This window comes from Myotis davidii, unplaced genomic scaffold (assembly GCF_000327345.1).
Source record: "Myotis davidii unplaced genomic scaffold, ASM32734v1 scaffold17, whole genome shotgun sequence".
Lineage (NCBI taxonomy): Eukaryota > Metazoa > Chordata > Mammalia > Chiroptera > Vespertilionidae > Myotis > Myotis davidii.
In genome coordinates, this window is record NW_006288624.1 from 1,545,729 (window position 1) to 1,561,108 (window position 15,380).

General features: G+C 40.8%; 1 protein-coding gene across 6 annotated transcripts in view; it reads right to left on the minus strand.

Annotated features, from left to right (window-relative positions):
- SIPA1L1 (signal-induced proliferation-associated 1 like 1) overlaps positions 1 to 15,380 on the minus strand; it is a 339,956-nt gene that overhangs the window by 266,646 nt on the left and 57,930 nt on the right. For all 6 annotated transcript variants that reach the window (XM_015562016.1, XM_006760733.2, XM_006760732.2 and 3 more), the window contains exon 3: positions 701 to 757. The gene's annotated coding sequence lies outside the window, so the exon portion shown is untranslated. The remainder of the gene's footprint in view (positions 1 to 700; positions 758 to 15,380) is intronic.

Consider the following 15,380-nt stretch of genomic DNA (forward strand, 5'->3'; position numbering starts at 1 on the left):
TACAAAGTAAGAAAACCAAAGAAACCTACACAACCCAAACCACTTGTTTTATCTGAATTTATGAGTTGAGCATATTATAGCATTTTCAGCCTACAAAAAAAAAGTCTCTTTCAATCAAAGTAAGCTGTTATTCTTCTCAATGAGAATACCCTTTTAAACTAATGAAAATATTTGAGAAACGTCCACTAAAACATTAGGATAGGCCTAGGACAGAACTGGGTTTCTACCTAGCAGTACCCAAGTACAATCACTACATGATCAAATGCAAATGTCTGTCAAACAGTAGATCATCCAACCATCTCAGAATTTTTCAGGATATTCCAAACTAATGTATCAAGGTTAACGGGATACGTATTAAAAAGATGATAAATTCCAATCACAATTTAAGAAACACAGGTTTTTTGAAATGCATTTACTATGGAGCAGAAACATAAACATGAACAAAAAAACCTTCACATTACTAATTTAAGTAGCCAGAAAAAATATCTGAACTATTTTATCTATAAAGATGGAGACAGGGGTTTCCTCTCTTCTGCCTCTCAGGAGTAAAACAATAAAAGAGGAAAAAACAGTGGGGGGAAAATAGGATCCACATTTGCTAAATCAAAATTTTGCTATAAGCAGCTGGCCTTCTAAGAATGAACACTTGAGTGACATTCCCTTCCCCCAACAGGACTTAGTGACTAATCCACCAACTCACCCTTTTCCACTTCAAAGTTCTTGCCTTTGAGTCCAACTTGAGGTATTCTTTCAAAACCTAGATTAAAATAATTATAAAGTTTAGTATAACAAGGTTCTTTTCAACATTTGAAAAGCAAACAATGGTACCTCATAGAAATAAAAAGGGGAAAATCACCACTACAAATAAAATCATAATTGCAAAATGTACTTTACCTCTAAAACCCTCTTTCATTTGTAAACTCTCTATGTACAGCTCAACACATGGAAATTTAAGTCAACTAAATAACCACTCCCACTTAAACAACAAATTCTTAAACCTGGCTATTCAGTATCTACACAAATGGGAAGAAATCCAAGGACTTGAATGAGTAAGAAACTCCCCCAACTAGGTGACTTTGATGTAGTTAGTCCATCATCTGCCTATGGCAACCACTATTCCAAACTAGTGGTTCTCAATAGGGGGCAACCCAGGGGACATTATGAAATACCAGGACATTTGTGGTAATCACAACAGAGGTGGGAGATATGTTACTGGCATTTAAAGAGTAGAAGCCAGGAATGCTGTCAACCACCCTACAATGCACAGCATAGCCCCCCCATTACAAACTGTTATCCAGCCCAAAATGTCAATAATCGTAAGGTTGAGAAGCTCTGTTCCAAAGCAGCCAGCCATCATGATAACTGATAAATTCTACAGTTCTCACACTGGTCACTTCAGGTAGGTTTATATGCTACAGTCATAAGCATCTCCTGTGACTGCTAAGCTTATTATTAGTTCAAAGAACCCACAAACGTGGTCAATATTAATAATTTACAGTACATGTACTATTCTAAAAATATTAAAATAAACCAGACTATACATGTCCATCAGAGCTTTCAAGAAACCAATTTTTAAATTTTTGCTGAGGTGAAACAGTATTTCAAATTATGTTACCTCCCAAACCCTGTTCCCAAACATAGGAAACAGAAGTTAAGAGTAAAAAAAATAAGACCTTAGTCTCCCTCACAGATATTCCCAATTCCTGGTGGGGACAAGAAGAAAAATTCCTCTTCCCAGCCTATCACCTTGGATATTAGGGCTCCCACCTTTATTCGGCCAAATATAAAAGCACTTCACAGCTTACTTTAACTGCATGCAAAAGGAGGGACTACTCTGTCCCCACACTATGATCTTATAGAGCTCAGGACGACCCAGCAACAGGTCTTTTCTACCCTACCATAATCAAATGGTATGCACAGCAGAAGAAAACTTGGGAGAAAAGAAACCTATAAAAGGATATTATGAGTCAGATATTCCAGGTAATAAAATTAGCATTTTTTATATAATTGGTCTACAGATTGCTCCCACAGAATGGGTCAAGGAACTTCTAACACTCAAAATACATACTTTGTTTTGTTAATCGTAATGGCAAAAGACACCAGGAGTTACCAGAAAGTCAGACCCAGTCCTTGAGTTTGGCTAGAAAGTCACAGAGACAGAAGAAGTGAGCCAGCTGGGCTGCATGGACTCAGAAAGCAAAAGTATGCACCTTGATGAAAGAAACGGGAGGAAAGGCATAGGGTATGCTCTAAAGCAGCGGTCGCCAACTGGTGGTCCACAAGGTCCGAAAGGTTGGCGACCTGCTGGTTTAAGGAAACCTTTGGAGCAGCAGTCGCCAACTGGTGGTCTGCGGACCACGTCTGTGAGGCCGGAAAGGTTGGCAACCACTGCTCTAAAGAGAGAGCACCCCTGAGGGAAGAAGGTGAAAGAAGGGTCCTTCCTCTTAAGGGGTTTTATCTGTTCCCCAAAGGCGGGATTTTAAGGGAAATCTCAGGGGAGGATTTCAATAGCACATTCATCAGCTTTCCAGGTATGTTCCTTTAGGGTTGTGGAGTCTACTGACTGGTACAAGCTAGGGGGTCAATGGTCATTGCAGCTGGCCCTCAAATCAGCCATGGAGTTGCTTCATTTGATTTTGCTGCTTTTATAGGCCTAGAGCTGAAACACAGCTGAAGCCTAATTGTTATCTCTATGATGACCAAAACTCTGTTTCTGTGGTCAACAGACCCGAGGCTTTGTTTCTAAGAATATTTGATGCAGACCAGAACCTCATTGTCCTAGGGGCTTAATGATTAAGGGAGTGGTCAGGCAGGCTTGTATGGAAGTCATATGAGGCTATTCTCTGGCCCCCTTGCTCATCCTCTAAGGGGTCTACCACCTGCCAGGGGAGGGTCCCCTCCAAATCCCTTAACCAGCAATATGCTAGGGGAAGAAAGGTCACTTGGGGATGAGGTCCCACCTTAATACTTGTTTTCCCAGTTGTGCCCATTGCTAGCACCCAGAGTATTACACACACACACACACACACACACACACACAAAAGGGCCCAAAAATTACTAAGAAAGTTGAGAAATATTAGTGCGCAATATGAAACTTAACCCCTTCCTCCATTTTTCTAGATATAAATTGATCTTTAAATAAAAACTCATCATAAAATTTCAAAACATAAACACTTCATTTTTTCCCTTCTCTCTCTCTCAGCAGTAAAATATATTCTGTTCCAAAAAAGAAAGGTTGCTCAATTTCCTGTCAAAAGCGATCCGGAGAAGGCCACCTACACTGCAAAAGCAGCGAGAGAGAAAAATAAAATGCTGAAGAAAAGCCTGTATGTGTGGGTGTAGACTAAGAGCAATGTAACTGCTGCTCTGGGTTTCTAAAAGCTTTATTCCTTGAGCCTTCTGAGAAATGTGGAAATTAGTGTAACTGCTAAGGAGAAGTCTGTCCTCCAACCTATTTAAGGAAAACAAGCCCTCTGATGGACTTTAGTTCTACCAAAGAAACGAAGGTATGGGGTGGGCATGGGCAATTCAAGGCCTGTAACCCATGATTTTCTATACTGAGGGGGGAAGAGAGATTCTACCAATCAGACAACTGACAAGTGCTGTTCTCAGAAAGAGAAGGCTGCTGTGACAGTTCATCTACTCCCCACAGCTACCCTCCCCCCATTCGAATCACACACAATATGCTTGGTCCCACTATGCGTAATCCTAAACCTGTGGGGCTAACCATTCACAAACACAGGCATGAGCTGACTAGATATGAATTAGTAGAGCACCACATTTGCCACTCTACCAAATACCCCTTACCCTGCTGAAACTTTCTGAAAACTCTGAATTCTAAGACAGCAATCAACCAGCCCAACACCTTTTACTAAAAACCTATTGAAACATGCTCAGTTCTGGGATAGAAGCAGTGTGGTGAAAAAAAGAAAGCTTAAACAGCTCACCAGTGAACAGAGAAGAAAAGAATAGCATAACAAATTAAGTTCAAATGCAGCATTATCACAGAATTGCATCGCAGTAAAATGCCATCTTTCTGTAAACCAGACTTTCCCACTGAAATAAGTAATTTGTTGCAGAAGGCAAACATAGGTAGGTAATGGGAACTAAAGAATGGGCAAGGAATTTAACGTACAGTGAGGCCCTGACTTACGAGTGTCCCAACTAACGAGTTTTTGGAGATATGAGCCGTCCCTCGGCCGATTTTTTGCTTTGAGTTGCGAGCTAAAATTTGAGTTACGAGCCAGCTTCAGATACCCCACCGCTAGTTGGCGCAGCGAACGTCACAATGAACGCCACAACATCAGCCCAGCATCACGTCTCACTCATTCACTTTTTGATTTGACATACGAGTAATTTGAGTTACGAGCTCTGTCACGAAACGAATTAAACTCGTAAGTCAAGGCCCCACTGTATTAATGAGGTGATGAGGAATATCTAGAAGCAGAATAGCAAAAGACAATCAATATACAACAGGAAGCCACACTGACAGGGCAGTTAAAAGTCAAGACAACTCAGAGAAGCAAACCCTTTAAAATGGTTTGTTTGATAAGCAAACAAATTTGAAGTACTAATCAACTAACAGAAGAGGGGGTTCAGGGGGTGTCTTATTTAATAATCTCAGATCTAACTACAAAAAAAGAAGTTGTTGGTGTGGCTGAGCATCAACCCATGAACCAGGAGGTCAGGGTTCCATTCCAGGTCAGGGCATATGCCCAGACTGTGGGCTGGATCCCCAATGAGGGATGTGTAAGAGGCAACAGATAGGTGATTCTCTCTCATCATTTATGTTTCTATCTCTCCCTTCCTCTCCCTTCCACTCTGAAATCAATAAAAATGTATTTTTTAAAAGAAGTTGCCAGACTAGGAAAAATAACTCGATTTCCCTGAATCAGTTGAGAGTAAGTAGCCAGTATAATGGTCTATCACCCCCATAGTGTTTACTGAGTAACTTCTATACACAAGGACACTCTTGTACAAAGCTACAATAATTATGACCATCAAAATCCAGAAATTAACTGTGACATAGTACCATCATCTAATCCACAGACCAGATTTACCTTTCTTCAGTTATCCCAATGATGTCCAACCCAGGATCTCACTTTGCACTTTAAGTATTCATAGCTTATTAGTCTATTTCAATCAAGAATTTCTTAGACTTCCTTGACTTTCAAATCTTGACCATTTTGAAGATTCCAGGCCAGATTTGTAGAATGTTCCTTAATTAGAGTTTATTTGATACTTTCTTATGCTTAGACTCAAGCTATGAATTTTCAGCTGGAAAAGCTCCTCTCGTTGTATTCTATCAGGTGCTGTTGAAACCAGCATCTGGCATTAAAAAGACAAGAGAAGTTATCCTGAGGAATTCTGAATGAAGAAAACAAACACACTGGATAACGTAATCCGTAATCTGTAGGCACCTGTTTCTCTCATCCTACTGTATTAAGCTTACATGATCACAAGACAAGCAGTAATTATCCTTGGGAGTTAAGGAAAAACAGCCCAGTTTTAAAAGAAATTTAAAATCTGAAAAAGAAATGTATTTTGTTAACATCAAAAAAAAGGAAAACTCTGAAACATATTAGAGTTTCATTGTAAACTCCCAGATAATGAATTTTGGGTAAAGATCAATACAGCTACTTGAAAAATAAATCTTCCCAAGTTAATGTAATTTACTTGTTATTGAAACAGTCCACTTATCACAGGACTGCAAGACTTGTATTTTTTAACTTTAATGGATTTGACAACACATGAGGACACAAGAAAAACATTCTTCCCAGGAAAGTGCATACCCAATGGTTCTGTGGCCCCAAACTGTAGAAACTATTTCTTCTTCTTCTTTGCCCTGCAGTTTGAAGCATAAAAATTCTACATGGACAGAGAGCGGCAAGCAAATAAATTCGCTAGGAAAAGGCTGTATGGTGATGACAAAAGAAGTCAGTCATTTTACAGGCTTATCTTCATCTTGAGGCTTCTTCGACTCAGTTAAAGTCACCTCTATCTACCCTTTAATTTGAGCCAAAAATTTAGGATTCATCCCCATTCCTTTCTTCCACACCCCTTTTTCATTCTGTCAAGACATAAATTTTACTTCCTGAAGACTATTTGAATCCTTTCCATTTCTCTATTGTCAACACCTTGGTCCAAGTCACAGTTATCTCTCAACTAGACAACTGCCCCAGATTCCTCATTAATCTCCTTTCTACCCGTAATCATTTTCCACAGAGTACTCAGACTGACTTTTAAAAAGGTTTATCTCTCAAAATGGCACTCTTCTAGAACAGATCGTCCTAATCCCCCACAGGAAGGCACAGGCTCTTGTGACACCTTACAAAGTGTGCCACCTACTCTTCACACCAGAAAAGTCACTTTGGGAATTAAAGTGACAAGAGGATATATTAATGGCAAGCTTGTTGCCTAAAAAAATAAACAGATCTTTAGAAAGTAAGTTCTTCTCACTGGGAGAACCCGAAGCCACATGCGTATGGTGCTTCTGACTCCATAGGCGAAGGCACGAGGTGGAAACTGCTGTCACACACAGGAAACAGATGGGGGGGATAATACAACTAGATAATCAACTGCCTCCCTCTTCCCTTCACTAGAATTTAAGAAACACTCAGTTAACAAGGAAACAAACCAGAAATAAAGTTCATAGCTGAAGCAGGACCTGAATACACATCAAGGAATGTATTATGAGCATCACAAAGTGGTTAGACCTAAACGACAAAAAAATTTCAGCTGACAAAAGTAATTTCCTTATTCTCAGAAATGAGTATTATACTTGCCCCAGCCTCAATTAAAACTGAAATCCACCTGTACCCTAACAAGTAAGATCTTAATGGAGGTGCAATTATTTGCTGTGTTTATAAACAAGTATTTGCTTTGATTCAAACCCTTCTTAAACATCGACAGGGTATAAGACTCTGAGCACAAAGCTGCAGAGTTCCAAAGATCACAAAGGCATATAGACTCTCCCTTCAAAAAGTTTACTATCTTATTCATGGGGAAGGATATGAAAAACAGCAATAATACAAACCAAAGTGTTGGTAGATCCAACCTCAGGGATGGCAACGAACACAAAGGTTACAAGACATAGTCAATGGAATCAAGGAAGAACCACGAATAAGTTTCCAATGAGCAAAGAAGAGAACAGAGGAAAAGCATTTCAGGGGAGGAAACAGAATAAAGACAGAAAAGGCTGTTGTGCACACAGTGTTTGAGTAAACAAAGAGCACACACCACGGAAACCATTTAAATATCAAATGTACAAAGGAGCACTTAAACTCTAAAGGCTAAGTGGAAATTTTCCCTGAGAGCCACAGGAGATGAATTGGCTTTCCTCTCCATTCAATGTCTGTTGAATAGCTTTGGCTTTGCCCTTCATAAAGCCGGGCAGCCAGATGCCTACTTCAGTATCATTTCTGGCATCCATGAACTTGTGTGGGATCAATCACCACACAATTACAAAGATGACCACCAAGCCTCCATCCTAACAGCATCAGTTGTCAGCACATGGCCCAGCACTGGGAGTTACTCTTGTAGTGTGGGTCATCACTCTCAAAGAGATGTATTCGGGTTAAACTAGAAGGACGTATAATTCGATCAGGCAGCTGATGTACAAATGAGCATTTTTAAAAACCTATGGTGATGTGAATGTCTTATGAAGCTTTGTGGTCATCTTCATTATACAAGGAGAGGTAGGCTAGCAGAGTGAGTGAGGGAGGGAGTGTGTGGGGGGAGGGGGTTCCCTCCAGTTTTATTGAGATACTACAGGCCAGGTGCATGAAATTCGTGCACGGAGCAGGGGGGTGTCCCTCAGCATAGCCTGTGCCCTCTTGCAATCCGAGACCCCTCGGGTAGGGTCACTAGGCCTGGCCGGCAATCAGGGACTATTGGGGCTTTCCTTCCCCCAGCTGCCAGCAGTGGCCCCGCCCCTGCCATTGCCACTGTTTGCCATCTGTGTGGTGCTGACGCACCCACCCCTGCCACCAGTTGCCTCCCTCTGCAGGTGACAGGTGTGGGCTGCAATCGCTTGGCTGGCCTGGGCCTCCCTCTGTGGGGCGATTGATCACAGGCCTCTCCCTCCCCAATTGATCGATAGCCCCGCCAGCTGGTGGCCTGGACCCCCCTCTCTTTGGAGCAATCAGTCACCTCACCATCGATCGACCCACAGAGGGTGGCTTGGGCCTCCCTCTGCGGGGCGATCGTGAGGTGATGGCAAGGCCCCCTTACCAATCACATTGCACCCGCCTTGGCTGGCCTGGCACCAGTGCATGTCATAGTATGGTCATCCGGAAGGTCATTCAGACGGTTGTTCTGCTGTTCGGTTGTTCGGTCGATTTGCATATTACACTTTTATTGTCTACATTAATAAAAACCCACTGGTTGTAGCACTGTAATGACCAAAGACCGGTCACCAGGAAGTGCGTTGATAGGTCCCGCGGCACTGGCAGGACTTGACACTAGGTCCCGCAGCACGCCGGGTCTGGGTCTTGAGTGATTTTGCGCACTGGGCCCCTAGTTATAGATAATTGGCATATAACACTGTATTAGTTCAAAGTGTACAACATAATGATTTGATATGTATATATTGGGAGATGATTACCACAGTAAGTTTAGTTAACATCCATCTCCTCACATGTTCCAAATATGTATTTCTTATTGCAAAAGAAAATGCTATAATTCTAATGATGAATTTGAAGTTAACTTTATATACAAAAAATAGTTCAGAACTTTCAAATAGTGTCTAAATTGGAAAACAGCTTTCAACAAGAACTGCATTTTAGATATTTTATTCCATTTAGGCCATAAGCCTTTCAAGAAAAAAAATATTCTATGTGAGAATTTTTCACACCTTGTAAAGCAGAATGAAAACACTGCTACCTTAGATGATATAATTGCTTCAGCATGTACTAACGTACGATATTCAAACGAGATGAAATGGTGGCTTTTTAAAATTAAATTTACTGGAGTGACACTGGTCAACATGAACATATAGGTTTCAGATGTGGGTTTCTATATTACAAGATCTGTATATTGCACCATATGTCCACCACCCAACAGCAAATCTCCTGTCAGAAATGGTGGGTTTTACATTTATAAGGCTACCTGAACAAAAGAAAGTGTGAACACCTAATGCCAACAAAGCATCCCTAACAATCCCACTACAAAAAAGTAGTTCACTGACTGGAACCACCTGGAAGGGCAAGGAGAAGGTGAGGGATTGGTGCTGGAAGGCTGGAACCATTCCAGTTTTAAACAACCTGAAAGGAGATGACACTACAGGCAACAAGGAGCCACGAAAGATGTACAATCAGAACCAAATGTGCATGTATGTATATGTGTAAACACACACACACACTTTATTTCCCCCTGAAAGTTTTCAACAGTGACATGGAAGAGAGCCTGAAGGATGAAAGGCACTGAATAAAAGTGCTGGCGACAAGGTTGCTGCTGTTTTGTAGGCCAGAAAATGGGGCTGAACCAGGAGAGTGGGAACAGAGAAAAGAATGAATTAAGAGAGACTTAGAGATAAAATTGACAACACTTGGAAAATGTGGTGACTGTGGTGACTAAGAAAAATGGAACTCAAACAAATCACAATCTCTATGGTGACAAACTGGAGTGTATGGGGCTGATGGTATCCAAATGAGGAAGTGCACACTATTCTCAAAACATTTTTATCAAGGTTACATTTAACTGATCTTTGAAATTATGACTATCATCAACATTCTGAAATCATCCATTAGCCACACAGAAACCAATTCTAGAAAGAGATTAAGCTCTAAATGCGCATTTAGAAATGTATCACTTTACATGGAAGATCTATCTGTAAATAACTGAGATTTATCAAAAGATACAAGATATTCTGCAAAAGAAACATTCCAAAAATGGGATGAACTCAAGTTTCTCCAAAATGAACAGCATTTGCTCAATGAATTTATATCATAATAGAACATGTTACATGTTCTACTTAATGAGTTTTAGCATTAACTCATTTACATCATTTTAAAATATAGTAAACCTTTCAAAATGACACGTGTAGCATAATATATGGTAAAGTATTAACAATGCTACTCAAAACAATACAAAAGTATATGTACACAATGTAATCAGGGTTAATGCCTAATATAAGAGCTAAAATGATATTTTCATAAAAAATTATAGCATTTTTATCATACCACCTTCCTTATACCCCACCCCATCCCCAAAACCCCAGATTTCCTGAGGAATACTTGACAAATAAAACTTTAGAATATTTAAAGTGTACAACTTGATGATTTGATATACAGGATGAGGCAAAAGTAGGTTTACAGTTGTGAGTACGTGAAGTTTAAACTTTATTCTTGTATTATTTATTAATTATTGTAGTCACAAACAATTATTTTATTTTCCATACAAACAACTGTAAGCCTACTTTTGCCACACCCTGTATATACACGTTGTGAAAGGATTCCCCCCATTAAGTTAATTATCCATCACCTCACATATTTACCTTTGAGGGGATTTAAGTCATAACCCTTAGAAAACTTTAATTATGCAATACAGTGTCATCAACTATAATCACCACGTTGTATATTATTCATTTTACAACTGAAAGTTTGTATCCCAGGCTGCCTGTTATTACTCAAAATCAGGGCAGCTGACCACTCCAACCAAGTCTCTCTGTGGGACATGGTGGCTTCCAAAGATGAACAGGCTGATCTTAAACTGAAGAACACAGAAACCCAAGTCAGCAATTCAAAGTACAACCATAAATGAACAACCAGGGGGCAATCGTTGGCCAGGGGCATAAATACTAGGTAGAAATGGGTGGGCAAAAGAAACTAACACTTGTTGAGGGCCTCCTATATGTCTGGCCCTGGGCTAAGAAATCCAGCCCCTCTAGCCTCACTGTAATGGGTGGGTCTTGGGATGGCTGGGTATAAGCTTTGTGAAAGCTGAGGGCTTGGAAGCCAGGACAGCTCCAGGTTCTCAAACAGCAGCTGGCACGCAATAAGGATTCAATAAAAGTTTGTTGGATGCATGATGAATGGAAGGATGGCTAGGTGGCTGATGGATGAATGCATAGTTATTTTTAATAAGGATGTTCCTCTGGCCCAAGTATACAGAAAGAGATCCTGACACCTTAGGAAAGAGGGAGCAAGAAATGTTGTTCCAGCCACTGTGTGTCCTTCTTCAAGCCCAGAGTATCACAGCCAAATGGAAAAAGCATAGGCTCCATCATCAGACCTGGACAGGAAGCCAAGGTTCAGACCTGCCTTTGTGAGTCCCTGGACAAGTTACTCCTCTAACTGAAATGCATAAACTAATTCCTTAATCTTGAAGCTGTAAAAAGGCTTAACTGAAATAACATATTTAGAATACCTAGCAAGTACCTGGCACATAATTAGTACTTAATAAATATAAATCTCTCCATGTCCTGGGCCAAGGAAAACGAGCCTGGTGCTGACAGAGTCCCCGTAGAAGGAATTCTAGTGTAGTCTACAGCAGGACAATGTTTGAGTCATTCTTAACCATCCATCCAAAAGCCCAGGTCATCGTATTGCTAGAGGAATTAACAACCAATGTATGAGCCCCCACAGAATTCAAAGAAGGGCTAGACTTTATCAGTGCCACAAAACACAAAACTAACCAACCAGCATATGCTCTGTGCTAGAGAATTTCATACTTGCCAAAATTAAGCATATTTTTCTTCAATATTATGTCAAAGCTACTTCTCTGATAATATATGAAGTATATTTTATTGACTTAATAAAACTATGGATCAACAAGGATTCTTTTTAAGAAAAATTTCCTCAGGGCTTACTCCAGGTTTCAGCTCAAAGAGACCAAGATAATTGCATGTTTGGTTATAATTAGCCCCTTATACCTCTTTCGCAGTTCAACAGCATTATATCACAGAATGCAGACCAACCATGACTAAAACCCCCAAACTTCTTATCCATAATTAAAAAGATAAAAATAATTTTTGACAAGTTCTAATATAGTTTCCTCTTAGTAGCAAAGTAAATCACAAATTATCTTACCTCTCTAGTTACTGCTTAACCATCTGGTGAAGTCAATAGCATGTTAACACCTTTTCTCTTAATGAGTTAATGAGGAATTTACCTTAACTTTACTAGTAAAAGGTGTTCATAGTGCTCAACTGTAGGCTTCAGGAAGATCAATGTGAATTCACATCACTCAACCTTAACATGGATCCAAATCATTAAACTCAAATATGCAGTTAAATAGTTTGCTTCTGGATGAAGTAACTATACTCACTGCTGATCTAAAGTGAACATTTTACAAAGGATGAACACAGCTGGAGAGATGGAGAAAAGGAGAACAATTTGGACAGAGAGAGGCAGTCACACCAAAGAAAGCTTCTCAAGTAAAAAGGTTATTTCTTATAAATACAAATCTGGGTATCAATCAGCAAGTCTAGAGAGTAGATCAATGGAAAAAGAGATCAATAATATTCTGAGAACTTAAACCAATTTCTAAAAATCTCTACCTACAAAATAATAGTCCCTTACTGAGGGTTCCAGTTAATAAGTCAACATTTGAAAAGGAATGCTGTGTAATTTGGTGAACAGAGAAACTGAAGCTGTTTAGGACAGTAGGGAAGGTACGCCCTATTTTGATTAGAATCAGCCAGAAGCTCTGAGAAAAAGATTAGTGCCTAGAAGAACAACTCCCTGAAGAAATCTAGGGCAATATGTTGGCTGGGAACAAAGAACCAAACTTGGGTAGCAAGTCTTAAGCTCCACCTGTAGGAGTAATCTGATTAGCTTCAACACCTTCACCCACCCTTGCCAGCCTTGATGCCACACACACACCTTGTAGTTTTCTGAAGATCATAATACTGCCCTAGTAATCTAACAGCTGGGAACAAGACTCATCTATACACTACAAAATGCTCATCCACTTGGAAATATATTTGTCATTGCATGATAATTCATTTTCTAGTAGACATCAATGTTTAGAAATGTCTGTTTAAGTACATCAGATTTTCCAAGGCCTGATTAAGCCCTGGGCAACCAGACCACTGGTGTTGATGAATTACGAAGCCTTCTTTTTTAAATATTTTTTTCTTAATTTCAGAGAGTAAGAGAGAGATAGAAACATCAATGATGAGAGAGAATCATTGGTCGGCTGCCTCCTGCAAGCCCCTATTGGGGATCAACCCACAGCCCAGGATGTGCCCTGACTGGAAATTGAACCATGACCTCCTGGTTCACAGGTTGATACTCAACCACTGAGCAACACTGGCCGGACTGAAGCCTTTTTTAAAGCAAGTCCTGCAAGCATGAGTGTGGTCCAGTAACATCTTATAAATCAGCTTTTGCAAACTATGAGCTCTGCATCACATCAGAACACAATCTGTTTAGTTTTAGTTGCTCATAGTGTACTTCCTATTTTATTTGAAATATTACTTACTGTAGATTTCCTTCACTCTAAATACTTTCCTATAAACACCATTCACCTCTTTACCACAATAATCTAAAAAGATGGTGATTATCAATTTGTTTCTTAGCCTCATTTTACCCTTTCTTAGTCCTGATTAAGATAAGGCTCTTCATGAAAATATGACTACAACAATTTGATAAGGCTGAAAAGGAAAAGGAGATACCCCAAATGCCCAGCCAGCATAGCTCAGTGGTTGCGCATCAACCTATGAACCAGGAGGTCAGAGTTCAATTCCCAGTCAGGGTACATACCCAGGTTGCAGGCTCGATCCCCAGTGTGGGGCATGCAGGAGGCAGCTGATCAATGATTCTCTCTCATCATTGATGTTTCTATCTCTCCCCTTCCCTTCCTCTCTGAAATCAATAATACTTATATATATATAATATATATGTACATATATATGTATATATGTCCATAATATATATAATATATATATACACTAGTATATGGAAGATAACCCAAATTACTTTCAGTGAAAACTAGAAACAGCCTATATAATAAAAGGCTAATATGCAAATCAACCAAACGGGGGAAGGACCAGTCACTATGACACATACTGACCACCAGGGGGCAGACACTCAATGCAGGAGCTGCCCCCTGGTGGTCAGTGCACTCCCACAGGGGGAGCGTTGCTCAGCCAGAAGCTGGGTTCAAGGCTGGCGAGCGCAGAGGCGGTGGCAGGAGCCTCTCCCACCTCCACAGCAGTGCTAAGCCATCATTCGGAAATCCCCCGAGAGCGCCCGGGCTGCAAGAGGGCACAAGCCGGGCTGAGGGAACCCCCGCCCCCCCCCGAATGCACTAATTTCATGCACCAGACCTCCAGTATCACTATAACATGATACCTTCTCCACTGCACTCCTGCACCTCTCAAGATTTTAATCAACCAATCATAAGTTCAACTATTTATTTCACGTATGGTAAGTTCCAATGCCAAAGCCACACAATAAGTTATCAATATCATAAAGCAAATGAGAATTTTATATCCAGTCAAAAATTACTGACTGCCCAGGATGTGCCATTTACTGAGTGCCTCTTACATCCTGAAAAGTCAAACAGAATACACAGGCCCTATCTTCAGGACTTTACAGTCTAGAGGAGCAAGCTAAGCAATTAAATTAAAAAGTTCAGAGAGAAACCAAGATGGCGGCATAGGTAAACACCAGAGTTTGCTGCCTCGCACAACAACTTCAAAAATACAACTAAAAGACGGAACAGACATCATCCAGAACCACAGGAAGGATGGCTGAGTGGAAATTCTACAACTAGACGGAAAAAGAAAAGCTTACTGAGACTCACTGGAGGAGCGGTGTGGAAGTAAAATACTAAGGTACTTAAAAAGTTGAGAGAAACCAAGATGGCGGCATAGGTAAACACCAGAGTGTGCTGCCTCGCACAACAACTTCAAAAATACAACTAAAAGACGGAACAGACATCATCCAGAACCACAGGAAGGATGGCTGAGTGGAAATTCTCTAACTACAAGAAAAGAGAAAAGCACACTGAGACGCAGAGGAGGCGCGGAAGTAAAGTGCAGAGGTACGGAGGCCCGAGCGCACACGGAAAGGGGCTGGCACCTGAGGACATGGCTGTCTTTTTGAATCGGGAGGGAGTCACAAGCTCCCGACTGCTCTGAACTCTGGTTCTGGGAAGTCTCTGGGGACCCAGGGCTCATACAGGGAGAAACTGGACTGTCTGGCAGCAGGCAGAACTCGGAACTTGAGGGTGGTTTTCCCTCAGAGGTGCTTGCAGCAATTACCGGGACACTGAGATGCAGGGCCCCTTAGGGAAGGGCTGAGGATCAGCCATAGCTGCTTGCTCCAGCGCTTTGATTCCCTGAGACCCGGCCCCTCCCAGGCTGTGGCAGAGCCTTTTGCATATGAATGCCCTGGCCCTTTGCAACCTGAAAATTACCTAACAAATTGCAT